Genomic DNA, 27,832 nt, shown 5'->3' with positions numbered 1-27,832 from the left:
AATGAGCTGGTGTGCAGTATTAACAATTAGCTAAAACAGTATGCCAGAACAGGCTAGCATGGGAGTCCCCTGGGTAAGTATTGTGTGGGACAGTTTCTGATTGACTTGCTTCACAAAAGAAGAGGAGTTTGAGGATGTCTGTGGTCATGGTGGGAAACTCAGAAAGGTTGTGAGGGGGTGGAACTCTGTGTTTCTAAAAGCCATTTTACTTTCTTCACCGCTTGGCTTCTGTCACAGCTTCTCTACAAAGAAAGGTATGGCACAACATGGCCTAGAAGAATGCAGCTGTAGGATAACAACAGTGGGATAATGCATTTCTTCTCGGTGGTTTGGGGATTTGGGAGGTACCTGATGGCACCGCCATACCGCTGCATATAGAAGGGGCTGAGGATCCTTGCTGTGTCTGGGCTTTGTGTGATGTTGTGGCTGCTCTGTAGGGGGCAGAGATTTTCTCAGGAGGTGTCTTCATACTGTGTTGGCACCATTAAATGGTAATGATGCCTGAATGAAGATCAGCAACCTGAAGTGCCTGTGGGGATTGTGTATCACCATGTTCCTCTGTCTTTTGCTGCTGTACCAGAAATGATACCTGGGCAAAGCAGTGTATCCAAAGCTGTTGTGAGTCACAGGTACACCTGAGAGCTGAACTAGAAGGGTCAGGGTGGAGGGACTGTATTGGCTTAGCAAGAGGGAAGATGAGAAAAGTCACAGGGCTGAGATGTTGCTCTTGGGGCTTCAGCTATCCCTGTCCATCCTTGGCTGTGTGTGGCACAGGGGAATTTACTCATGTTCTGAGTGCCCTACCTTAAAGAGCAACAGCCGTGATCCTCTAAGGCTCAGTGGGGCTTAGTGCTTGCCACGTGCTAAGAGCCTACAGACCTGAGTGCTTTCAGTAACCCTGCCAGTAAATACAGTATGCTACAGGATGGGATATGGGTGAACTGTGCCTTCCCACACCTTCCTAGTGCTGAAACTCCTCCAGGGTCTGGCATGCTTTATTTGGAAAGCTTGGTTTTGAACTACCTATGTAGGGAACTCTGGCCTTTATCCCTGTATGAGCTGCTCTGGTGCCTGTGTCCCCTTTTAGAGCAGTGACACACGCCTTCCCAGGCCTCCAGAGGCGAGCGAGCTTCCCAAATTGGAGCTCTGCCCAAGGGAATAGGGTAGTGGAACATGAAGAGCCTTCAGGTTTTACCAAATAAAATACGAATTCTCATGTTTGACTGCAGCAGGTGAATTTTCTGCCAAACATCCTTATGTGCCTCTCCAGAGAGACCCAACATCCAGGGGGAAAAGCTCTGCTGAGACAGCTGCTGCATAGGTTCTGGGTCCATTTTTCCATCAGAGGGAGCTTTTCCTGTGACCCTTCTCACAGGTTTCTGCTGGTGTGGCCCCTGGTTTTGAAAGCTCTGCATGTCCATCTGACATGGACCTGGGATGAGCAGGACCTCTGAGACAAGAAGGCAAGAGAAGGAGACTGATTAAGTACCAAAGTGAACCTTAAGGTTCAGGTTCTTGCAGATCCATAATCCTTTTCGATGTTTGCCTTCTCCTCCTAGTGCCTACTGGGTGCATTGCCTGTACAATGTCCTTCAGGGGCTGTTTTCTGAGGGACAAAAGCTCATTAGAGACAATAGAAATATTTCCCTTGACTCCAGCTGTTTTGTGAGGTTCCCCTAGTTCTACAGGCATCACTTCAGTGCAGGAGATGCGTTTAGCCTTTCAGGCATGTGGCTTTGTGATCGCTCATGCTCTGGACTAGAAATCCCCATGTTCCAGTCTTCAGCCCTGGAGCAAGTTGTATGGCTTCTACTTTCAAAACAAGCTCAGTTTTACTTTGGGCTACAGAGGCTGTTTGCACATTCTCCAGAGCCCATCCCTAGGCTGTGATTGCTTTTTCACTCTGTTTATAAGCACAAGCTGGCTGTTTAGTCCTAGAGCTATAAGGGTTGGAGGGAGTTCTCTTGTTCAGTTGATGAAGGGATGCCTTTTACATGAGGGAAAAAAGCTAAAAAAAATGTGGGAAAAGGATTAGAAATACCTGCTCTGTCTGTGTTTGACTTTGCAAAATATTTCCCCCTTGCTTCAATCCTAAAGTAAACCTAAATTCAGGGGTTAACTTGGGCTGACTGCGTTATTTTTGCTAGGATCCTTGGGATCACCCCATAGGCACAACTGCTGAGGGAGCGAGGTGGGAACCCTGCCTTCTGCAGAACTGCAGCTGGCCCAGCCCAGCCAGCCCTGACGGCTCAGATCCTGAGCTGGGCTGGGGAATATGAAACAGCCTTGCAAAATCATTGTGGAAATTTACCCGCCTGTGTATGAAATCAACTTGCCTGCCTTTGCCAGGAGGAGTTTAACTTGCCCATTAAAATATACATCTATTTATGTATTACTTGTTCTGTGAGAGAAAATTTTCCCAGGCAGTTACAAAACTCAGTCTAGACTGTAACGTGTGGCATCTGGTGGTAACATGCCATATACATATATCTGAATACAGTATCTACTGTATCACCCTGGTTGGGAGTTAATAGCACGTATCTGGATTCTAGCGAGGTCTTTCCGTTTACAGCACGCTCTCACTGAATAAAAGTTTGGCCCGGTTCCTGCCTGCACTGGTCTGAATGGGGCTCTACTCTGCCTGCTTCCATCCAGCTAAAGCAAGGCAGGCATTTCCATACTGCCTGTTCTGACCTGTGGCCCCTTGGTCCACCTAGGCTGGAGGCAACAGTTCTTGGGCAGAGCTCTTCCGGTAGGGCTGAGTTGAGGAGAGGGAAGATGTTAAAAGCCTGTCTGGGATAAGAGCAGGGTTGTCACATCCATCTGCTCAGGCCCTGATGAGCAGCTGATCCATATTGTTAACATATTGCCTGCCATATGGGCTAGCTCAGCTCTCCAGGAACGCTTGGGAGACCTGACCTCTAGTGTGACAAGATGTGAGCATGAAGGACGGGTTGACAACAGCCCTTGGGTCTCAGAGTGTGAAACCGTGTTGCAGCCACTTCCGCTGCCTTCCCCTGCGCTCACTCGTGCACTGTCTCTGCCTGCCTCTCTCCCTCTCTTCTCTCTCTCTGAGGGTTTTTTCCTGCCTCCCCTGTTTTCCGCATCCCTGGTCTGCGCTAGATCAATGACCTTCACTCATAACCAGACTGGACAGTTCTGACTCCCTCCCCCGGGCCTTCGATCAGATGTTTGGTTGGCGGCCGTGGAAAGCTGAATGGGGGGAAGTCAAAGCAGGGGAGAGAGGATCATGTGCTCGTCAGGCCTTATAGCTGTCCTTACCATGTCTGGTGGGGGAATGGGACTGAAGCCTGACCCACTAAGGTCCTTGGCATCTCCTGCTCACTTGGATAGTGGCAGATGCTAATACAGCCTCCTCGTAGTGGGCCGAGTCCAGCAGTGGGACCTAAGCAGGTTGAAAATGCTCAGAGATTCAGGGAAGGGCCCTGATGTGAGTTTGAGGAGGCTCTTGAGAGACACAGAATGATTTAGTTTCAAACTAAAGGTAGGCACAGCCCAAAGCCCTTTCAGAAGCCCTGCTATGCCCAGCAGCTAGTGATTTGGCACCTACAGCTGTCCACGTGAGGGGGAATAGTTGTCTGAGGTGCAAAAACTGAAGAGGTTTTCTGGCAATGAGGAAGTCAGCTGAGCAGGATCCCTCCCAGGTGTTGAAGAAGCCCTGAGTACAGAGTCTGTGGTGCAGTGAGGTGCAGGCACAGAGCTCACGTGTATGGGTATGTGGAGCGGCTTAGCCCTAAAGAAGCCCAGGGCTTATGTGAGGGCCAACAGTTGCCTGGGTGACTGTCACACAGGAGACCAGCCTGCCCCAAAAACTCAGATGGAAAAAGGATGTTCAGACTGGAGGAGACCGGACTGGGCCCAGGCCTTCATGGGTTCAGACTTTGCTTTCCTTGCCTTGCCAGTTGTTCTTCTGACTTGATGGTATTCTCAGTCTCCTAGTGCCATTGCCGATGAAGGTGGCCTTCTCTTTCCTAAGGCTTCTGTCTTCACACTTGAACTTTATGGAGGTTAAATCCTGGCACTATTAAAGCAAGCACGAGTTTTGCCGTAAACCTCAGTGGAGTCAGGATTTCAGCCTTGACTCCTCAGAAGAGGATCAGGATGTTTCCCAATCTTTCTTACCCATCAGCTCTGTCAGACCTGCAGGCATGACTTACTTGTCTTTTAGTCTCCCCAAGTAAGGGCTGCCTTTTCTTAAAATGCGTGTCCTGTGAAAGTCAATATCCTCAAAAAAGCTGTGATTTCACCCTACTGCTCTTCATAAATGTTTTAGACCAGTTGAGGTGTTTTTATCGCTCTCCTTCCCCATATACCTGCAGTTTCAATGAGCATTAGTAGTGTTTATTTGTAGAGAGGAGCCCACTGAGGTATTGCAAAATAAAACACAGTGATGAGTCGTGGTTTATTTACTCAAGCTTCACTGATGTAACAAACCTGATTTTATGCTAATAATGACTCAGAAGCAGAGTTGGGAGGAGAAGCCAGATCTCTTGATTCCTTTAACCATCTGACAGTATTTCTTCCTGTCCTTACTAGATCGAACAGCAGTTCTCTCAGCTGGGATGCAGGCAGCAATTCTGTGGCACCCCGATGAAACAGCTAGCTAAAAGAAAAGATCAATAGTGCTCTGCCAGTTCTCAGGGTTCCACTGAACATTTAGGAATGCATTCAGCTCTGGTAGGCACTGGATGTGGGGCCGTCTGTCTGTCCGTCAGGCAGCTGTTCAGCGGGAGCCGATCAGGACGCTGACCTGCTGGAGTTCCTCAAGGAAAACCGGCTAGAAAGCACTTGGAACAATCAGTGCTAAGTATGCACATGAGTGTTGAAGAGAAATGTATGTTCAAAATGTAGTTCTTAGAAATCTGTTGATAAAAACAAAAAATGTGAAAAATGAACAAATACTGTAAAGTGAATGTGATCCGTTCTCTGATGTCTTCTAATGGGGGCTCATTCCAGAGCTGGTGCTCAGCGCATGGGGCAGTACTGGAGGTGAGGCTTATCTCACTACTTGAGCTGAATATGGAAAGACTGTTTTAGCATATTGCCTCTGACAAATTATGTATTAATGCTGGGGCTTTTTTTTTGTTATTACTGCAGTTATATATTAACCGTTAAGAGCCACAGGTAAGCCATCTGCTGATGTGAAGCAGCAGAGCTGCATTTTCAGCCAACAGAACTACCCTGATTTTTGCCAGGGCAGTTTACGATCTGTCCCAGTGTCTTTCGTGTGATTCTTGCTGAGTTTGTCTTAGCTGTACATTAATAGAACATACAAGAGAAAAGAGGAGAGGACAAACTAAGGTGAGTTTGAAAGTAAAATGAGCAAACAATATTGCTAGCCTTGTCCTTTCAGAAGTCAAAAGGTACTCCCCTCCTCCCCCCAATTATAAGACTTAATAATACCGAGGTTTCTATGTGTTTAGGATGCACACAGATCACATTTCAGGTTGCTGTGCCCCGCTAGTGGGAGAGCAGAGGGATCAGAGGGAGGGATAGCACTATACACACATTGTTGTATGAAACAAAATTCTTATGTAACTTGCAAGATTTCAGGCTTTAAGAAAAGCATGAAGCATTGCAAGGTTGACAAGATTTGGAACATGGGAGCAATTCCTGCTTGATTACCATGTCCCTGAAGTGTGCTGACCTAGAGAACAGCCTACTCAGGAACCTGGTTGCCATCCTCCCTTGTCAGGGCTAGCTACAACAGGAGCTGAAGTCAGTTGCCCCGAAGGCCAGGAATGTTTTGGTAGACTTGTTTGATAGACCCAGGGCCATTTAGCAGTGGAGTAGTGCAGATCCTACCTGAGCTGGTCACATATGGCGTGGGGTAGAGGGGGTTTGTCCTCTCTGCCATCTGACCTTCGAGGAACCTTTGAGGAACTGGACATCCTCGATCCCTGAAGCAGTTGGGGGTTGAAGGTAGAGAGGTGTCCTGGGGATGGAGTGAGGAGAGCTTCTTGACATCTTCTACTGTAGCAGCACAGCGCTGCTGCCTGCTCTGCCTCTTCCCTGAGGCAGCTGGGCTCTGGCTTTCCCTGCAAGAAGCTCCTTCCTTTGCACATGAGACTGCTGTCTCCCTGGCTTTCCCAGCCCAGAGGGAGCTGCTGGACATGAGGGGTGCTTCCCCCGCCTCTCCCTGACTTCCCAGCACTCCTACCCTGGGGGTGCCCAGCCAGGGGGAAGGTGCAGTTACCCTCCCCCAGAAGCGACTGTCCAGGCAGGGCCTGAACAAGGGTCAGGGACCGTTCCAGGTGCGTGTGGAGAGCACTGAGCTCCCAGGCTTTTGGCCCAAACTTTGAAAATCCACACAACGTTCCCCTGACAGAGCTGCCTCTCGCCCCTTTCCTGGCTTCAGAAAGAGGTGAAGGTGCTTCCCAGGACCCCACCAAATCAGTCACCTAGCAACTTCTGGGCTTGCTCTTTGAACCCTGCCACACTAGCTATTCTCCCTTTATCCTGTTCTCTTCTACCCACTTCTTGCTCATTCCTCTGTGCTGCTTTTTACGGGTTTGCCAGAAAGGAGACGAGATTTTTCTTTCCCTTGTTTGCTCCACTCCATTACTCCCATCTGTTCAGCCAGGCCCTTAGTCCCTTTGTTTTTCAGAGTTGCGTGAATTTGGGCTCTCTGCTCTCTGGGACGCTCTTCTGGACAAGGCTGGTGTGGGAAGGAGGTCTGGTTCATAGGCCAGCACAAGGGGTGGGGGAAATGTGCCTCTTCAAATTAATCAGAATTTTCTCCTCCAGAAATGCTAATGGGGGAAAAGCAATTAAAGCAGCCTGTTTTTTATTAAGTAATCTGTGTTAAGAGCTTGTAATGAAGTTTAGTGCCGTTGTGACTCGATATTTCAGCTTCATCGGTTTGAGTCAAAACAATCCAAAGTGGGATGGGAGCGTGGAGGTGAGCTGCTCCCCAGCATTGCTTGTGCTGACTCTCATTCCAGCTCGCTCTTGCAGGCTTGCCACTATAATGCGTATGAGACCACTCACTCTTTATCCTGCCCAGAAAGGCAGCACTGCATAAGAAAGGGGGCTTTAAAATCTGCACGCACAAACTGGATGGTTTCTTCTCATTTAGAGTACCTGTTCTCAAAGTGGGGATGACCGTGGCCCCTTGGAACAGCCCTTGCCTTGTTCCTTGGGGTAGTTGCAAATAACCAAGTTTTCTGCAGGGAGCAGTGAGTGGACAAGGGACGGCAGAGGGGATGTGGCAGTAAGGGGCGGAGAGACCCTCCAGCCAAGTGCTTCATGCCTCTGAACAGGTTCCTAAAGCTTTTCCAACATCTGGAAAAGTTTTATCTGCCACAGGGCAAGGGTGGGGATGGTGCCTGCCATTCCTGTTCTTTGTGCTCCCCTCTGAGCAGCACAGCCCTGTGACCAGGGTGGCAAACTGCTGGGGGTTGCGAGCAGCTGTGGAAGTAGCCTGTCTCCTCCTCCTCTCCTTCCTCCCACCCCAAGAGAAGGCAAGAGAAAAAAGGGACAATGTCCCTTTAAACAACTACATGCCAAGCCTCTGCCGTCCTGTTTTATCTGAAGTCCAACCGCATGTTGTTCCAGGGCCGATCCGCTTTAGCTAATTAATAATCTGACAGGAGCCACCCAAGGGATTAGCTGCTGAGACGAGCTAGACCAAACCCCCAGCAAATGAGCCCCGCACTCCCTGGGGACTCGGAGGTGACTTTGGGGGGCAGGGGGCTGCACCACATGCAGAAGGGTGTTGAGGCCCTGAAGGGGATTTATGGCATCTGGGGGGGTGAAGGGGGAGGCGAGGGGTTACAATTTATGAGATGTAAACTAATAAATCAGTTAGTTGAGGAGGGGAAAGGGGGAGCACCAAATTAAAAGATAACGCCTTAAAGGAGCAGTGTAAATTGATGGCGCTCCTTGTGACAGGGAATACCAGGAGAGTTCCCAGTGCAGACCAGTTGTAGCTTCCTTGGCACTGGCTGCCTGGGAGAGAGGAAGAGGGAGACTGCAGAGCAAAATTAAAAAAGGTGTTGATGGGGATTGAGAGGAAGAGAGATGCATCTTTGCACAGTTTATGCAAACAGATGATGGGTTGGCTTTTGTGGCAGAAGCAGCAACATGAAGGAGGGCACGAGGCCACCTCTTGATCACAGACAGGGGCTCTGGGTGGTTGTAGTACCCCTGGCCTGGGAGGGGTTGGTGGGTAAGGGGGTGCATGGTGGGTAAGGGGGTGCATGGTCATCCTCTGCACTTAGTCCTTCCTTCCCTTTGATTAGTCTTCCAGCCTTGTAGGGAACTCTTTGGTTCCTTACTTGTCAAACGAGATTAGTGGAGTGGATCAACTTGGAGCAAGATAAGTTACTATTAGGAGAGCTGTCTGAAGACAGAGTGTGATATATTTTCTTCTCCAAATTTGCCTCTTCAGTGACTCTTCAGGCTGTGACAGAGTTTGGAGTTTGCTCCTGAGGGAAGTGTTTGGTTTTGTTCTGGAGGCTTGCAGAGGTCTGGAATTTCCTGGTGGTGAAGGTCCATCTCAGATTCTCTTCCGATTTTGGGAGCTGTGTGCCAGCTGGGTAGGGTAGTGGCCTTGGGTGTAGGTTTTCCCCTGCCTCGTCCACTGACCAGTCCCAAAGCTGTTCTGCCTGTTGCCTTTCCATATCAGTCTCTTCTTGTGCCTTGAAACCTCTCCTGGCCTGAAGTTCGTTCTGAGAGCCTGATGCCCAGGCCTCAGCTCTCTCTAGGGGCTTCTCTAATGCAAATGGTAATGCAAGACGGGATTTCCAAAAGCCTTCTTAGGGAGATTTGTAATCCCTGCCCCATGTCGGTGCTAGACACAACCTAATGGAGAGGGACCTGTGCAAGCTCTCTCTGCAGACCCAGAGCAAGCCTCTAAACCCTTGCCAAAGGCCAAGCTTTTGATGTTGTTGCCTGCAAGGGCAGGAGACTCCTTTGTTTTCTCCATCCCCACCAACCTGCAGCAGACCCAGGGCGGCATGGCCCCTTCCCTATGCAGGGCTGGGGAGTGAGGCCATGGCTGTGGAACAGCAGGTGGTCCCAGGAGCCAGGCGAGCTCCTGCTGCCCCACCCGTGGCCTGAAGCAAGCCCGAGCCCCTGCGGCCAGCCCGGCATGAGCCACAAGCAGCTCTGAGGGGGTCACTGGGGAACGCCTCTTTGCTGAAGGGGTCTTGGGCTCATGTGGGAGCTGCCCTGGGGGAGCTTAACGCAGAGCCTGCAGATCACTATTCCAGTGGGGCAACTGCATTAAGCAAACAAAACTCATCTGACTTCTTCTACGTATTTCCATCTAGAGAGCTACCTTGCAGCTTGCAGGGTCCCCAGCACAGACATGTTGGGCTGGGGCTGCTTCCTGTTGTGATCTCAAAAGGCAGGGAGTTAAGAGGGAGCAGTCCCGTGCCTTGCTGGAGCTGAACTGTGATGCTGAGCCACCTTCCTTTCTGGGCAGCTTTGGTGGGCACTAGCTTGGGCCTGGGCTGCCAGAGTGGTCTGGAGCCGCTGGAAACCTCTCTCTGCCCTCCTGCCAGCACTGCACCATCCCATCCCATCCCATCCCATGGCACCCCTCCTCATCCCCTTGTGCTTATGCAGTCTTGTGGTGGGAGTGTGTGGGGAGGCTCTTCCGGAGGCTGGGCTGGCAGTCGCGCCGTCGCAGCCTCTCACACACACAGCCGTGGTTTGGCCTCCCTCCTGCAAAGCTGCCAGTGGCCCACGCTGCCTCCTGACCAACATCATTAGTGCGGGTATTTATATTTCATTAACAACATTAAGCCAAAATGGTATTAAAAGCAACACCAATGATAAATAGCTTATTAATAAACAGGGAACCGGCTGCACCATGCGCAAATTCAATCCCTTCCTAAACGTGTCTCTACCACTAAAACCAGCCATTTAACTCCTGCTATCCTGGAGAAAATTAAAGAATGCTTTGGGGGAGGATGGGAATCAGATAAAAGCAGGGGCTGGGGGGATGCAGTGTCATGCAGTTTGGTTCTTACTAAGGCAGCTGACTGGGGTGGTAAGAAGGTGTATATCTCTCAAAGTGCCACTATATTTCCACTACTGGGTGGGACGCATTTGGTTTTGTGTTTCTAGTGTAATTTTGATTATGTTAAAGCAGCAGTAGTATAGAGAGCATGAAACAAAAAGGCAGAGAGATTCAAGATCCAAGTGAGTTTCTACCTTTGATTTTACCGTCCTCTGCCATGTTTCCCCCACACACTCTCACACACCTCTCCCTGGCTTGTACAGTACCATCCGCAACAGCCACCAGCACAAAATCTGTTGTCTGCACTGAGCCCAGGCTCTGCCAGTGATCTCTGAGGACAGCCAGCCCTGTCCTCATTCCTTCCTGTGTGTTTATTCTAGGGATTAAGAATGTTAAAAATGTGGCTTTTCTTGTAAGCTTGTCAATCAGTTTATTATTTTTATTTTTTGTTTTTGTTTGCCCCCAACTCCTTATTCTCTGAAATGACTTCCCATGCTCCTGCCCCACCCTAAGTACAAAGGCTCTTTTATTGCTCTTCCTGCTCCTTCTTTCAGCACTAAATTAATTGCCTCAGAAACTTGGATGACTTTGGAGTCGGAGGCCCCCCCTCAAACCACCTCTGAGTTTCTCAGAGGAGAGGTTCCCCTCTCCAAACACAGCTCGTGCACTTTCCCAGCGGGGAGGACGTGGTGCAGGGCTTTGCCTTGCTTGATCACGCTCCTGCCACACAGCACAAGCTGCTGCCTCCTTTGCCTCCAAACACACTCCGCTGCTCCCAGGGCATGTGGGTCCCCCTGCTCTCCCACATCCAGTGTATGGGCAGCAGCACGTGCAACCTGCACCCAGCACCCCATGTGCGTTGTCTCCAGAGGCAGCAGCGGCAGGTCCTGGGCATGCTTCTGGCCCCCACTGCCTGCGTAGGCATGCTTTGCATGCAGCTCCCCAAAACTGGGCAGCTCTCCAGTTGGTTATGCTCATCTGTATTGCTGTGCCTGCATGCACCTTGCTGGCTTAGGCTGCAGCGATTGCAGGTTTAAGACAGTAACTTTGTGGTCTCCCTGCTGTGGATGGATTTGCTCATCTTTCAGCTTGCATCATGCAAGGGCTTTACATGAAGAACGAGATCTCTTCCCTAGCCTGATCGTGCCTGAATGTCAGATCTCACTTGTAAACAGTGCAGCATTAAGCATAATTTTCTGCACTGCTGTTCCTAGGCACAGTGGTGGTCCTTAATTTAGGATTTGGGGTGCAATTGGAATCTTTCTGCTTTCTCCTCTCCTAGTTCTTAGGTCTTCCTGTTACAGGCCGGGCACAGATTGGATGGGAGGGGAGCTCAAGAAGATTCCAGAGCTGGCTGGACTCATCTCCATGACCTGTGTCTTGCATGTGATGGAGAGCAACTTCACCAGAAAGGGTGTTTTATCATTTGTTTGCATGCCAGTGTGGGCGGTATCATGGATCGCACGTCTCCTGGTTACCTGAACTGCGAATTGTGTGTCTTGACAGAGTCATGTAAGAGAGGAAACTCATCAGAACCTGCCTGTTCCAGGCCCAGCTGATTCTCACAGCATCTGTCCCTTACTCACATGAGCATTAAGATACTCAGATATTCAGAGCAGGGAGGGGAGGGGGAGAGAAGGGAGAGAAACCAGGCATCAAGATAATCATGATTTCCCCAGAGCCGTGTAGGGAACTCAGAGGCTGATATCCAGCAGCATCTCTTCCGTCTCACTCTTGCCACAGCATTGAGGATAAACAAAAAAACCCTGGTGCTGCTTTACCTTCTCTGGTCCTCAGTCCTCATCCTGGGGCATCCCTTCCTGCAGGGAGCTTGGCAGGAGGGACAATTGGCCGTACTCACACCCTTTCTTCTGGGGGCTTGGAAGAGCTCAGGGAGTGGGAGATGCAGCCTGGGAGTTGGCCGTAGCACTGGATGAATGTTTTGTCTGTAGATGGACAGAGAACACAGAGGGGACCCAGCAGCTTGGGAGCTGCCTAACTGTAGGCAGTAGAGGTTCCTACAGCTGGCAGAAAGAGGGAATGGATCGGACAGCAATACCCTGCAAGCTAGTAACTGTGAGTTGGTGAGGGGAGGGTTTCTGAGGAAATCCTGAAGCCATTCCTGGAAATATTCCTGAGGGAGCTCTGTTAAACTCTCCTGTCCACTGGGAAGACCACCCCTGCCCCGTGACAGCTGGTATCGTATGAGAATGATGCCCAGACTTCTTAGGACTGAAGGTGATAAAAGTGGCTTCCCCCTTAGTCCTTCTCTATTACCGTGCTTCCTTTTCATACTTTTAAAAGAATCTCTGTTACACGTAAATTACTTTTGCCTGCCAGAGCTCAGGCTTTCTCTTCTTTGAATAACCAAACAAGGATGGAAGGTCTTGAGCCCTGCTTTTCACTGTGGAGAAGACTAGCTCCTGTGTAAGAGACTCTTAGGTGGAAGGGAGCATAAGCTTCCCCCATCTGCTAAGGCATATGTTTCATAGGAAGTTCTTACATGCTCCTGGGAGGACCCTCCCTGCCAGTTAGGAAGGAGATTATTGTGGAAGCTGTCTCATATCAGCTCTGTGTCAGAGGGATGGGAGCCGTGTCCTATTTTGTACCCTGACAGTATGGGAACAGGTAAACCTGACCTGGTGTTGTGTGTCAGAAGGGTGGCTTCTCACAGGACATGCAGCCGTGTTGCAGGGGAGGAGATGATGTGTACCTAGCTCCCAAAATACTGCACTTAGCACCTACCCCTAGCAATTCTGCAAACTCCATGAGCTGCCTGTTCCACTGCAGCTCTCTCTATGGAGCGTCTTCCCTCGAAAGGAATTTTAATCAAACTTGACTGAGGAGTGCTGAAAAACATGAGGAAGTAATTAGAAATATGAATTTACAGCCTGCTGGAGTACCTCCCTCTCTTTCTTTCTCTCTCCGTAACGCCTGTGTTCACCCGTGTTTCCTACGGTTACCAGTCTCATTCTTCAAGCCCTCCTCCACTTCACCACCTTTGTCCAAACTCGGTGTGTCAGATTTGTGACCCTCAGTGCTGCCTCAGATAGAAGAGAAAAGGTAGAGCCAGTTCTGGGGAAGACTGTGGCCCTCACTTTCTTCTGCAAGGCAGTAATAAGCCAGCGGGAGGACAGTCCCAGGAGGAAGTTGCAGGTTCCCTGAAGGAAATTGGCTGGAACAGCCTCCCTGATTGTGATTTCCCAGCTAGATAGGCCCCAGGGGAGGGGGTAGGCTGGAGCAGGGTGGAATCAGCCTGGAAATTGGGATGGGCTGGATGCTTCTTCCATAAGGTGTTATTTTCTCATATATGCAGTTCTTGAGGGTCTTTTATTTGTTTTTCATGCATGAAACCGTTAGTCTAGGAAGGCTCTGGGCTTGGATGACTGCAGGATCCATAACTAGCTCCTAGGGATGGTCACATACTCCAGTGCCATTCACAGGTCACATATTCCAGTGCCGTTGGCTCTTGCTCCCTGATTCCAACTTGTGTGTCCTTCTCCTTTTGTCCCATGTGCACACACGGTGAGTTTGTGCATTGCCTGTACACAATGGAGAGCTGTCGGCTGTTCTGCTCAATGCACACCAGAGATTTTAAGCCCTCCACAGAAGGGAGAGTGAGGAGAATTGCGTGGGTGAGACTCCAAACCCAGTCCAGTTGCCTTGGGCAGGAATTAAGGGGCAAGGTGTGAACTGTGTGTGTGGGTAGCAGAAGAGCTAAAACACTCAGGCACTTCTCCTCTTGTCTTTGCTTTCTTCTTGAAGCAGTAGAAGGAATGGCTGGCAAGTTACTGGGCACTTGGGAATGTGACTGTTTAGACAGTTGCCAGCCTGTGTGGGGATTAGAAGGAGCTCTGAATTTGGTGGAATTTAGCAGAACTGGGTAAATTTGTCTGGATGGTCCTTCAGCACATTAAAGAACAAGCTCCTTCTAACCTATAGCTTTTTTCTTTTTTTTTTTTTCTCTTTTTTTTCCTTTTTGAGGGTTAGGCCTTAGGGGCAATTTATTTTCCTTGGCCCTAAAGGGGCCAGAGAGCCAGCTGTCTCAATGCAAATAGGAGAAGGCATTCCCTGCGTCTCCGGCAGGCATCTGGTGTGGGGTTGAACGGAAGGGTCTGAAGTCCCTGGGGTTAGTAGGTGCCTGACTTATATCTGAGTTTCACTGGCTGGGGCTCTCATCTTCTGGACAGTAAAAAGAAACCAACCCCAAATGCTTTTCCCAAATCTGCTATCAAAGAGGCTGCTACCGTGGCCTTACCCTGGGCTGTTCGGTGATGAAGGAGAGAAGGGGGAGTAGCATAAGTACTCCCTCGGGATCCCCTCTTACACTCTCATTTTCCTGTAACCACTTTGGGTTTTTGGCTAATTAAAGACTCTGAGCAGTTTTCAGCCTGTGGGGTTTCTTTTATTTGGTTCCTCAGCAATTAACTTTTTTACTGAACAAAGTTTTGATTGAGCTGGGTAGGATCTGGGGCCCATGTCTTGGTTTAAACATTCAGGTTCTTTCTCTGTAGTCATGTGAATCCATGCCCTTTCCTATCCCATCCGTGGCCCAGCACCACCTTCTCTTCCTCCACTGATAATTCCTCTCAGTGCTGTTGACTGCTTTTGTGCTTTCTTCTCTGCCTTCACTCTCACCAAGCCCCTTCTTCTGAGGAGAAAAAGACAACCCAGGAGCCTTTTTGCCCCATCTTCAGTGGGCCAGGAGCCCTCTTTGTTCCAAGTTGCAGAGGCCTTCCTCTGTGCAGCGGTTTTCTCATGACCTAGTCCCAACAGGCTGGGAAGAACCAGAGCTGCAGGACAAGCCTGTCTGTGAGCAGCCGTGCCCGTTCTGCTCCGGGGTCTCAGGGTGTTTCTGGGTTTAGTTCCCTCCATGCCTGGTGCCTCAGCCCTTTCCTCAGTGCATCCCTCGCTTTCCTCACGTTGAGAAGGGCCCTGGGCTCCTGTCTTCCCCTCGTGGTCCATGGGGCTGTGGCTGCCCAGACGGGAGGTTGGATGTCCACATGCCTGAATCAGCTGGCCCAGGTCCCATCTGCAGCAGGGGCCCCGCAGCGCCTCCGTGTTAGCTGAGAGCCTGTGCTCTGCGCTTAGAGCTGGTGCTTGCCCTCGCCTCTCAGGGACTCCTCTTTGGATGACCAAGGTCATAAACCTCCCCACCCAGCGGGAGGCATTGGCCTCCCCTCCTGAAGGGCCTGAGCCTCTCTCGAGTTCTTTGCCGACTGTCTTGGCACAGCTGAAAGCACCTGACTTGCACCACGCTCTGCACTGGCTCCTCCATCCCCTTCCCCACAGAGTGAAGGGACGGCCTTCTCCCACTCGGCTTGGAAATGCTTTGCCCAGCTGTTTTGGAGTCCTGCAACCCGCTGAGCTCCTGCCAGACATTTGCACGAGGTAACAAGTGTTGGATGTATTTGTTGTTCTGAGGGTTGGGGCGCTTTTTTGTTGTTGTTTTCCCCGAGAGCTGTTTCCTTTGCTGTTGTGTGGCGGTGTAGGCAGCTGTCCCTTTCAATAAGGAGCGTCGGCACCAAAGTGCCGCCCCATCCTCGGGCTGGTTTCACCCTCCCTCGCCCCCCCCCAGCCCATTCCCTGTGGTGAGTGTGCCCACGCCGCTGGGGCGGGCAGGCGCACACGAGCTTTGGCTTGCTGGGCGAGCGCACCTGCAGCGCGGGCACACGCACACGCAGGCGCTGGCGGGGTGTGCCGGCCCCGCCGTGCACGCTCCCCTTGGCACCAGCTGAGCCGTGGGTGTGCGTGCCACCCTGCTTCCCGTCCGTCCACCCGTCCGTCCTCTCCCATCCGTCATGTCTGCGCGCACACATGCTCGTGTGCCTGCACGCTCTGCGCGAGGCACTCTTACCCTCCACATCCAGCAGCAGCTCTTCAGCATGCAGGAATCTGTACAAACTTTTTTTTTTAAAGGGAAAATGACAGCTGTTTGCTCCCCCCCCCCCCCCAAAAAAAAAGGCAAATGAAACACAAATTAAACTCCCAACCTACCCTGTGTGCATACACCAAACTTTCTGTCATCTGTAGAAAATACCCAACCTCATCCCCAAATGCTGCAGGTCTGAGACAGTTGGAGTGCAGGAGGGAGAAAAACCGTGGTTTCCAAGGACTGATTAGATGGCATGCCAAGTGTATTAAATTTTGCAGACATTTTAACAGCAATATGCTAGATAGTTGGGTGTCCCCTGAGGCTGCTGGATTTTTTATATCCTTCACAGAAGGTCAAAGCCCTCTTCTGCCTGCCCCCCTCCCTCTCTCTCTGCTCTCTCTCTCTCTCTCATTCGGTGTCCCTTTCTCTCTCTGTCACCATCCCTCTTTCCCTTTTTCTCTCTCTCTCTTTTTGGTGCACTTTATCCTTCTCTTTTGCTCTGTGCGTATAAAATAAAAGATCAGTCATTTGTGAGTTCCCCGGTGAGTGGAAACTCTCGCATTCCCTGTGGTCTCCTCACACAGAGATGGGTATGCTGGGGCTTTCCCCTCTCTTTTCTGCACTTTGTTTTGGGGAAAATATGTTTTCCTCCCTTCACTCCCCAAACATCAGTGCTCTCCCCCCTTTTTTATTTTTGTAGCAAAAAAAAAAAAAAAGGGCAGGAAAAGAATCCATCTGGCATATGAATAATTGAAATGGCTCAACTCTGTTCCTGTTGCTGTTGTTTGCTCTCAGTTCTTCCTCCCCCGCCCCAACCATAGCATCCCCCCCGGGGTATGGGAGTCAGAGGTAAGGATGTATTGATTCATTTGAGGGAGGAGGTATGGGGGGGTCAGCATGCAGCTTGTACCATTTCTCCAGAGTTTTGTCCTGAGGACAGTGTGTGCTTTGAGGGGCGCAGGGGCTGTGTGAAGGGTGCTCTTCCCGGTGTCCGTGTGAGGCCTCTCCTGTGCGGTGTTCTGGCCCCAGGAGCCATTCCCCAGGCGACTCGCAGCATTTGCCAGCGATACCGCCGGCCTCTCTTGCAGGCTTGGGCTGCCAGAACATGCCCCTCAGTGGTGAGAGGTTTTGCTCTCCCCACAGCATCTTCCTCTCTGCCTGCTCACTCCTGTGCCTCGGAGACTTCCCGTCTGATCCCCACTCTGTGGCAGAGCTGCACAGGATGGGGGCCTGCAGTGCTGGCCCTCCGCGCGGCGTTCTGCCGCTCTCTCCACCTGCCCAGCAGAGCCAGCGTGTTCCCGTTGGTCGGTGCAGGGGATCCCAGCGCTGATCCCTCTCCCACAGCACTAGGACGGAACTGCTGATGGAGTAGTGTATGGCTGTGCTTGCCTCGCACCTTGCTCCCTGTTGGGTGAGCACTGTGAGTGAGCTCACAGGTTAAACTTTTTAGGACACGTGTAGCAGTTTAAAAAAAATACCTCCTTCCTTCTGACTTAGTCCAGGCTCTCCAGTGCGTGCACAGTTTCTCCGGCTTGGCCCCAAAATGCACAACCTCCTGCCTTTTCAGTTTCAAAGTGCCTGAGCCAGCCAAGGTACCCATGCACCTGGCATCCAGAGTGCAGCTTTTGCTGTCTCTTTAAAACCGTTTAGAGTAAAAACAAAGAACTTTAGTGCATTAATTCTGGATGAAGATGGGTCTCCAGATGACAGCCTGATCCATATTCTTCCCCACAAGGCAACTTCCATTTTCCTCCTCCCTATCGCCTCCTGCCCAGTCTCTCCTTCCCCTCCCTGTCCGTCTGTCTGTCGTTTTCCCCACTCTTTAGAAAGGAAAAGCTGACATAAGGTGTTGAACCTTTAAATATATCCATTGAACTCCTTTTTTTCTGTAGTTAGGCTGCCTCTGATGAGTTGTATGTTTTGAAGAAGGTATTTGCTGTGTGTATTTGTGATTATACTTGGCAGGCATTTGGTGTGCGTGGTGTGTTTTTGGGGGATGTTTGTGTATTGTTGGGGAGGAGTTTATATTTAGGCTCTGTTTTTTGTGGTTTGGGTAGGTAATGTATGTATAGGTGAGATGTGTGTGTTTATCAAGCTGTTTGTGTGTGTTTTTATTCTGTCTTGGTGTTTGTGGTGTGGGCATATGCCTGTATAGTGTGTGTGGATGCAGATTTGTGTATGTTTTTCCTTGTGTGAGGCCAGTGTAGGAGTTTGGGCTTGAGTCATAAGGATTTTGTGTGTGTTTTTAGGATACATACTCTGTGTATTACGTGTGAGTTTTGTATGTAGTGTTTGTGATGTTTACTAATTTTATTAATTCTGGTGTTTGGAGGGATGGGCTTTGGTGAGTCTTGAGTGTGTTTGGAGTGTGTTTTTCATGAATCTGCATTTACAAAATTACAAGAACTGCACTGAAGAGATGTTAGAAAAGCGATTGAGGAAGAGAGCCTGCTGGAAAATTCAGAGGTGCAAGCATCTCATTAATAGCATTACTGGAGTGGTAGGTGTTCAAGGCCGGGAAAATTCCTACAAGCTGAGAGAGAATTTCTTCTTCTTTTTTAAAAATCTTTATTTTAAAAATCCAGGAAAAAGGATAAAAACCAAAAATATTTCAGATGGCATTCAAGTTAGGTTCATTTATATATATGTAGATACATAGGTCTTTTTATATAAAGACTCCTACTCATGATATAAAAGTTGCATGTAAAATCTTTGGTAAGCCAGCACTTGGTACAAATAATGAGATATTTATATCTAATAAAACTGGTTTGATGGGGAAATCACTCTCTTCTGTGCAGATTTCCATTTGAAGACAAGTTTCGGTGCCTGTGTTTGTTTTTTCTGACAGCAAAACCTGGGGTTTGGCACCAACAAAACATATTCCTTGTAAATATCTAAATATCTGTTGTCTGCCATAAACATTCAGAGATGTGCCCAATCATGTCAGAGGAGCCTATTTATCCACTTTGTGCTTTCATGTTACTTACAGTACGCTTTGTGGAGAGGAGAAACATGCAGCAAACTGTAAGCAAACAGACAATTACTGTCCCTGGGACAAAGCAGCAGCGTCTGTCGTACAGGCTGTGTATCACAGGGACTAGATGGGGGCTCTCGGGCAGACTGTGCTCAGTGAGCCCCGTGCTGAGGGCAGCTGGAGACCCTGCAACATGCAGGCAAACACCGACGATGGGCAGAGACCGGTGGGCTGGGATGCACGGGGTGCATCCGGTGTCTCTGTGTCCAGCCTCGTGCAAGGCGGACTGTCGGCCGCTTTGCTGTAGCTCCTGGAGGTGATGAGTCCCCGATTAGCTTGTTGCTGTCCAGGTTAGATAAAGAAATGTGTTTTACTGGAGCTGCCAGGTGAGCTGCCACCTTGGCACGGCAGCAGAAGGGGATGGCGAGTGGTTTGGCAGCAGGGTCCCTGTCGGTAGAGCAGCCGCCTGGCTGGCATGGTGAGAGCTGGAGCAGACGGGTTGATTTTCCCCAGTCTCATCCAGGAAGAACTGCGTCATGCAGCCAGTTGCTTGTTCTGTCTATCGATCATTGTTAACACAGTTTTCACTTGAAAGTGCTGTGCTCTGGGCAGTTGGAAGGACGTTCAGCAAGGACCTGAATGGTAGGGGCTCCTGCTCTGTGTGGGGACAGGATTCTCATCCTTGCCCAAGCTGTATAAATCCCTGAGTAACAGTACCATTATCCTGGGGGGGAGGCTTTGATCTTGATTTACTCTAGTGTTGCTGCAGAAAGAGTCTGGCCCACTGCCTTGTGGAGGAGGTAAAATTACCACAGATAAAACCCAGTCAGCAGAGTGGAGTCTGGCTGCTTTTGTTCTCCGAACAGGCCTTGTGGCACTAGTTGTGCAAAGCTGGGGGAAGGGGCCGTGCAGCAGGTACGGCTGGGTGAAGAGCAATTTCCTGCTTCTCAATTAAAATACGTGTATAAATAGGTTTAAAGTTGCTTTGGGTTAAATGGAGGCAACCGTTTAGATTTTGCACTATTTTGAACCTTAGATTTTAAAATAAAATGAAATGACGGTTGTAGGTGAAAAGTTGATAAGTGCAAAAACTTTTCATTTAGAAAAACAGTCAAATTAAATACTTGAAGAAAAATGGTGTTTCTGTAAATGAACAACTATCTAGAATTACTTTGGATTTGTGAAAAGTCTGACCGTTACTTCATTTACATTTTTCATCTCAAAAAGTTTTGGTAAAAAACATGATTCTGCTTGAGTGGAAAGATTTGTATTTAAAATATTTTAAAAAAGATGAGTCATAGTTTATTTTCCTGTAGACTTTCACAGCATTGCTAGCATAATCTAACATTGCATCTGTTGGTTTTTGGAGGTTTTTGTTCATTTAACTAAGCTAGGCATATTTTGAAAAGGCTGGGAAGACTAACACTAGAATTGGAGACTTCTCAGGCACCGGGAGGCCTGGAGATCCCATGGCAGTAGTGTCAGTTTTTAGCGCCATTACAGCCCCACCATGTACCAGGCTTTAATTACAGCTCCCACAGCCCCCGGTCAGGATGTGTCCCTCCCGTCGAGTCAGGATGATGTGTGCATCGCTCCCTAGTGCTTTTCCACACCTGTCCCTCAGAAAAGTGTGTGTAACCCAACACTCAATAACATCTTTATGGATGTGATGGGCTTCGTTCTCCACCGGGTTTATTCTGTTTGAGGTGTGGGGGAGACTATGAGTGAGAACAGGGTAGCTGTACCATCAGTTTTAATAGCTCCTTTTAAAAAATAGAAGAAATTAATTCACAGTCCTCCCAGAAGAAGAACAAGATCTTAGTAATTGGCACCTGGAAATGTCAGTCAGATTTCCCCTCCTTGTCTCTAGCACTTTGATGGTGTGTTTGCTGCTGGATGTGACTTTAACAAAAAGTTAAAAAAATTAAAAAATAAATAAAATAAATTTAAAAAAGCCCTTCCTTCATGCATATGGAGTTTTTGGGGGAAAAAAAAAAAGGTATTTTAATGCTTTCTATTAAATTGGGACTAAAAGTGGTGTCTTAATTTGCATTCATTAGCATATTTGCATATAGATCACTGAAATGGTGGAAGAGGAGAAGAGCCTATAAATGAAAATTCTTTTAAAGGCACAGGCATCCTTTTATTTATTTTCAGTCTCTCTTTCCTTTGCAAACCTCTGCTTGACCACTAGCTGCATGGAGTTTGCTGCGTGGAGCAGGACGCAGATGGGAAGGAAGGCTCTACGGGCAAAGGTGCCTGGGCTTCGTGGTGGACAAGTTCAGGTTTGGGTGCCTGTGGCCAGCTCCAGGCGTCGAGGCCAGGCTGCGGGGAGGAAGCTGCGGTCCCTGCGTGGCAGCGATAGGGCAGGCACCAGCATGCAGGGAGCTACGGGTCTCTGTTGCCAAACCCTCCGCTTTTATCTCCACATCTGCCAGGGGCCTCCTGCCTGAGGAGAGCAGAGTGCCCGCCTGGGGATTTTGGAGGGTGAAGGGTTGGGCCGTGCAGGTCCAGTGGGTTTTTAAAGAGAATGTGTGGTTTCCTTAGTCAGACAGAAAAGATGCGCTCATGATTCAGACCCGTCCCCTGGAAATCTGTCACCTGGGCTTTAATTCTTTGCTCTGCTCTCACGTACTTTCCCATATAGTCTCTCCTGCAAAAAGATCACTTTTCCCATCCTAAAACAGGGGGAAAAGCATTTATAATTTTCCCCAGGCTTTGCACTGATTTGCTTGTAGTCAATTATAATAATAATAGGAACAGTTATTCTTTTTTTAATAAATTTCCCAATTGTATTTCTTTGTGATACAAGGTACCTTACAACTACGTACTTTCACACTGCGGTTCTTGTCTTATGGGATGTGCTGTCTGGCTGTTACAAAAAGTAGTTTGAGTGGTTCCCAAGTGTTTGTTCCAGGCTCCAGGTGTTTGTAAGTTACCCTATAGATGGATCAGCTAATTGGGATAAAGACTGTAGTAAAGATAGATAAATCAATAATGAGAAACATTCCTTCCTATGGAGTTGAAAACTGGGATGGAAAGGGGGACTAGAAACATTCAGTGCGGTTTGGCATGCCCAAGGTGTGTAACAGGTCAGAAATCGAGAGTAGAAGAGCTCTTCCCAAGACAAAGGTACGGTGGGGCAGTTGGATGTTCAAGTCAAATTCCCAAGCATGGAGGAGAAATGAAGGCGCAGAGAAGACACAGCATCACAGAATCACAGAAGACAGTCCACTGGGAGAGAAATGGGAATTCAGGCCACAGTTTACACTGACCCAAGCTGTTCTTAGCAGCTGCAGTTTGATCCTGGCTACAAAGCCCACTTAATAAGATTCTCGGCCATGTCACAGGAGGTAATTCAGCTGGGCAGAAGCATGCCAGGGCGCTGGGCTTGGCTCAGAGGGCTCTGGGCTTGGCTCTGGGGGCAGGAGCTCTCCTCCATGGCGAGAACCCCCCAGGGGACTTGCCACATGTGCTCCCCCTCTTGCCCACTCACAACTATCCCATACAACAGAGTGAAGCCGATGGGATGATGGAGTTAAGCTGGAGTGGAGAAACAGCACGGCCAAAGGACTGAGGGTGTTTGGTCCGTCCTGTTGCCCAGTGCTGGCATTCAAGCCTTGGCTTTGGGTTACCTGTGTTTGGGGAAGGGAAGGAGAAGGCGGAGTGAGAGTAGACAGGAGTGTCTGTGACCCGGGTGGGTCTCTGCTCTGTCCCCACCGCTGCTCCCATCGCCTCTCGCAGCACCCTTGGGCAGACAAAATCCCACTCAGCTGTTGAAAGGAAGGGGGTGCCTGAGAGCGCTCTGAGGTGTCCTTTAGGCTCGAGGCAGTTTTGCTTGTGCTGGGCAGCCCCAGCATCCCAACACTTGCGGCTCGGGAAGCCTATTGACACAAAAAGGGGAGGGCAGGCGGGGAGAGGCTCCCCCCAACGGGCCAGGCGCCTGTTGGCCGCGGGTGCGGTTCCCTGGCCCACGTGGAGGTGAATGGGATCGGTGCGGGGAGGGCTGGGGGACGGGGGAGCCGGCGCTCCACCGCTAATGAAAATCGGAAACCGATTGAACAGCACAAGGTGCCCAGGCAGCAGGTTGTGGAAATGAGGAAGGGAAGGGGGGTGGGTGGGGGGGGCTAATGGAAGCTTCTGCGAAGCGGATGTCGTATTGATTGCTGTGTGTCTATATTTATATATTATCAAGTATATAAACTTCAGCAGATGTATGGCGCATAGATAAATAAAATGCATGCTGAAAAATTAATGAAATGTACATGCAAATCCACCACCATCGATCACACTGGCTGCCAGGACCAGAGGGCTTTTTACTTTTAGGCTTTTTCCTTCCTTTCTTTCATATGCTCTCCCTCCTTCCCCTCAAAAAAAAAAAAAAAAACAAAACCAAACCCCAAATTCCCCCACTTGAGAAATTCCTCAGCCTGGGCTCAGATGAAATGTGGCAGGATTTCATGAGAATCTCAGTGTTTCGTCTGAGTGCTGCCAGTGCTGCCTGCGAGTTGTGTGGGCAGGAGGCAAGGCAGTGCGGCAGCAGGGGTGACTGGCTGGTAACTGGGAGGGTACCTGGGAGGTGGCAGAGTGTTGTGTTACCTTGAGCAGCTGGCCTGTGTGAGGGTAAAGGAGTCTGGGCAGATGCAAGCTAAGTAATTTTGAAGTGGGAGGGAACTGTTATTTTAGGGAAGTCCCCAAAGAGCCTTATGCCTCCCATCGCTCTTCTGGTTGTGGCTGGCAGGAGGGTTGTTACAGGCATAGTTAGTGGGACTGGGATGGGAACACAAACCTGCAGCGTAAGGTTTTGGGCTGAGTAGCCTCTAGGAGGTTTGTTACTGAGTTCTGCAAGAGTGACACAGTGGGAAAGGTTCCTGGATGCTTTTCTTCAGGGACAGTAGATGTCTAAGGAGTTAAACATGGGAATGTCCCTTTGTACTGGGGACTGGAGCGAGTCCTGCAGGGCTGTGGAAGGCCTTGTAGGTGCATGGAGCTGGGAGGGCAACTCACTCGGCTCCTTCTGATGGCAGTCCTGTCTGTCTGTGCTGCAGGTATGCCCCGTCTGCCCTTTGCAGACTTTCTCCTGAGATTTCTCTCACTCTGCTTAGAGAGGCAGGAAGCAGGGGACTGTGTTTGGAGGGTCTGGCTCCTGTGTGTGCTTTCCCAACAGATATGTCCCCTCCTCCCTGGAGCAGACACTTACCATGTCCCCTCTCCTCCCCAGCGCCGTGCTGCAGCTGACAGGGGCTGGTTGGGTGCAGCACCGGGGCCCTGTGCAGAGCTGGATGGTGCCCGTTGTCACCCAGCCTGGAAACAGAAGCCAGGGCCTGTGAGGAGAGTGGCGCCTGGCTTTTTAACATCATCCCCTTCTTGGGACAGGGCTGGTTGGCACCCAGACTGCAAAATTGTTTCACATCCCTGCAGTGGCCTGAATGGTTCAGGCTGTGACCATCTTCTGTGAGCCCCTGGGAAGCCGAGAGGAGACTGGCCTCGGGAGGAGCGACTGGAGCTCCTGCAAGCACCCAGCTCCCAGGGGCTGCTGGGCTGCGCAGGGCAGGCGGGGACCGGGTATTTTTAGCCACTCTTTCTGTAGTTGTTTGTTGTTAGCTGTGTCCCATTGTGAGTGGCAGTGCTCTGCGCTCGCTGAGGGTCACCAAGAGTTTAATAGAGCAACTACACGGCTCCTTGGTGGTGCAGCTGGCGACCTGCTCCCAGCTTTGCTTCAGTCTCTCCCGGTACCCGTCCCACTGCCCCAGAGCTGAGCTGCTGCCTGTGCCAGAGTCCCACGCCGGCAGGGCATGGGGCTGGTATCCGGGCGTGAGTGGGGCTTTGCTCTGCATGTATTGGGCAAGGTGCTGTTTTGAGACGTCTGAACTGCAGCTGGGTGCTTAATGCCCTCCGTTTACCTGCTGTTATTTCCTAGCAGCGTCACATGCTTTCTCTTGCTCCCTTCAGACTCTGATTTCAGCACTTGGTTTGACCTGCTTTTCGGGGCGTGCTCCGAACAGAAACTGCGGGTGAGAGCCCGTCAGAGATCGCCTTCCTCTCCCTGTCCTGTGTCAGGTCGGTCTGTGCCACTCCTCCAGCCAGAGACTCTGCCAAGAATGGATTTCCTCAGTTTGGCAGACCACATTTCATGTTGTTGCTGTGATCCAGGCGAGAAATTAGAGGTTAGGGATGTGTTAGAGCCTGGACAGCTGCCGTGTGACTCCAGAGGTGTAAGATGGCATGTGGTGACCTGCACCAAGGGAGCTGGGCTGGCCTCGAGGCTACTTTCCTGGGCGCAGAGATCACAAGCAGTTCTGGTGTGAGCTGACCCCTCCTTTTGTCCCATGAAGAGGCCAGAGAGGTGCTGAGGGCAGGCAGCCCACACGCTGCTCAGCTCAGCTTCCCCCGGTTCCGAGCTGCGGTGCTGGGGCGGGACGGGGAGCTGCAGTGCCTCGCAGCGTGTGGGCCTGGCTCCTCGCCCCGCTTCCTCCAACAGCCGCGAGGGGAAACTGAGGGAGAGTTCAGATGACAATTAAAAAGCCAAAGAAAACCTCACAGAAGATGAGCAGCAAGGCAGTGAGGTTTTTTCTTTGACACTTTTTCATTCCCCCCCTACTCCGTCTTCCCGGTGTTTCCAGGAGACTCTCTCGTCGGCTCAGAAAGCTGCGTAGGCCCATGGCGGCTCAACCTTTCCCTCTCCCCGAGCCCCGGTCTAATCAACCCCTATAATTTATGCAGAAAATATGATTTATATTTAATTTCACCACACTTGCATTGTTAATTTGAGATGTAATTAACCCGTCGCTATGACAACTAATTTCGTGATGCCGTAAATTACCGCCGTCTTTTCATCAAAATTCAGTTACTTTGGCTCCTGTGTGCAATGTACTGATGCAATTAGGTTGCTAAGGGCAACCCAAAAGTGTTCAATTTCTTTTGTGTATCTGCAGTGGGGTAGAAGCTCTGGTGTGTTATCCCAAAGTCCTGTTTTCTTTGGTAAAGAGCAGGGCAGACGAGTCCATGGAGGAATGTGCGTGAGGGAGACGGAGCGGAAGAGTGTCCTGCGCTGGGGTTTCCCTGCGCGAGCCTCTCCACCTCTCGGTGTGTTTATTTCTCTAATTGTTTTAGAAGAGCCGGGCTCCTGGTCACGCATGACCCTGTTTGTCTTAAGCCAGCACTCTCTGTCTTCTCCCTTCCTTTCTCCCAAGCTTTCCTCCTTGATGGTTTGGGAGAAACTAGGCAATGAGGGAAGGCTTTCACTGCTGCTTTCATCCTAAACACCAGCAGCGCGCCTCAGTCCTTCCCTAAGAGTTTGTGTCCCTCTGAATTTGTGTGTGTGCGCAGAGAGAACTTGTTTATATAGATCTCCCCCCCCTTCTTTATTTAAAACAAAAACCCTCTGTGTTGCTTTTGTCACGTTAATTCCCATTTTGCCAACACCAGGGGCCCAGGCAGACGAGTTACCAAGGAACACAAAATTTTAATTAGTGTATTTTAATCATTCAGGCTTTCCGAGCTAATCCACATACCCTAGAGAATTCCCGAGATGCAGCACTGCTCTGCTTTACCATTTATTGTTGAGTCTATTATAATTACTGTTAGCAGGTGGGGACTGGGAGATGTTTATTATGAGTTTTTCATCTTTAGTATAATTACCGAAAAAAACAAAATAAAAAGATGTCGGTGCATTTTGTTTTCCTAGAGGTTTTTTTTGGAGGGGGGGGGTGTGTATTTTTCCCATTCCTTGCAGGCAGGTGCTCACCAATTAGTGCCTTTTTCTCAGTTTTTATTTATTTTGTTGATCACTGACTCACCTTTACTTTTTCAGGATGGAAGCTATAAACCACTGACTCCTGGATGGAGTGAGTTTTCCTAATTTAAGACAAGAGATTAAGCTGGGACAGAACTAGACATGCTCAGGATCCCAACCGCTGTGGGTGGGTAGAGTGTGCTAAGGAGGGACGTCTCCATTTGGGGCGAGTTTGTTTGTGTTTTGCTGTCTTGCTGCTGTTTCTTAAGTGGTAGAGTTTCATCAGCATGAGTGATAGGAGTCATGAGCAGGTAGAAAAGAGTGCCTGTGTGCAGCTGTGTGTGCACAACTGCCAGTGCTATGTGTGCAAAAGTGTAGGTGTGCCCCTTTGAATGTGTTTCTACCAGGATGCAATCGTGATTGCATGGACATTCAGAACCCTTCAGTGAGTAGAGTGTGGTGAGGTACTAAATCTTTGGTGCACAGGGAGTGTTCAGCGTAGCGAAGGAAGGAGGGTGATTCCCTGAGCTCTGAAGTATGATACTTTCATCAGGTGAGCCTTTTATTCATCCTGGCCACCGCAGAAAAATCTGCTACTGCCTTGTGAAGCCAAACTTTTCTTGGTGATCCTTGTAACAAGATTCTGGCCTCTTCTTCTGCAGCTGTAGCTTGTAGTAGGGTGGGGAATCTGTGCCTGCCCTCCAAGACCAGCTTCTAGGCAGGCAAGTACCTCCTCTGAGTACAAATGCCTGGGAAAGGAGAAAGGGGGGATGCAGAGGCTGCAGGCACTACTGTTCCGCTCTTCTCTGTAATGGCCTGATAAAAGTTGGGAAAGGTGAGGGCATTATTCCCCCATTATATATCATGACATTAGCTAACATTTTAAATTTTATCATCTATTGAGTTCTCCAGGTTTCATCTCATTTTGGAGTTCAAACAAACTCTCATATCCCTAAGCAAAAGCCCTTCAGAGAGGCTGAGCATCAGCTGTGCCCATCTCTGCCTGGTGACTTCTGCCTCGTTCGATGTCTGCTCCTGTATCATTTGAGGAATAAGCTTGGTTTAGACCATCCAAATGCTAATCAGGCACCCTTCACCTCTGTACTACGGGCTCTTTGGGTTGAATATTGGACTGTGATAGCTTAATTGAGAGCTTGGGTGGAGTTTACAGCTGTGCGTGTGTTTAAACCTCTCTTTATCCATATCCAAGTCTGCAATTAGGAATCCCCAAACCAAATTTCCCATGTTCAGGGGCTT

At 49.7% G+C, this 27,832-nt stretch overlaps 1 protein-coding gene across 5 annotated transcripts in view; it reads left to right on the top strand.

The window, feature by feature from the left end:
- The window catches only part of CASZ1 (castor zinc finger 1), a 206,885-nt gene that overhangs the window by 36,691 nt on the left and 142,362 nt on the right, over window positions 1-27,832 (top strand). The gene's annotated exons all lie outside the window — the stretch shown is intronic.

This window comes from Strix uralensis, chromosome 23, assembly GCF_047716275.1.
Source record: "Strix uralensis isolate ZFMK-TIS-50842 chromosome 23, bStrUra1, whole genome shotgun sequence".
Taxonomy (NCBI): Eukaryota; Metazoa; Chordata; class Aves; order Strigiformes; family Strigidae; genus Strix; species Strix uralensis.
Note: the sequence above shows the minus strand (reverse complement) of the source record. Positions and strands in the feature narration are given on the sequence as shown.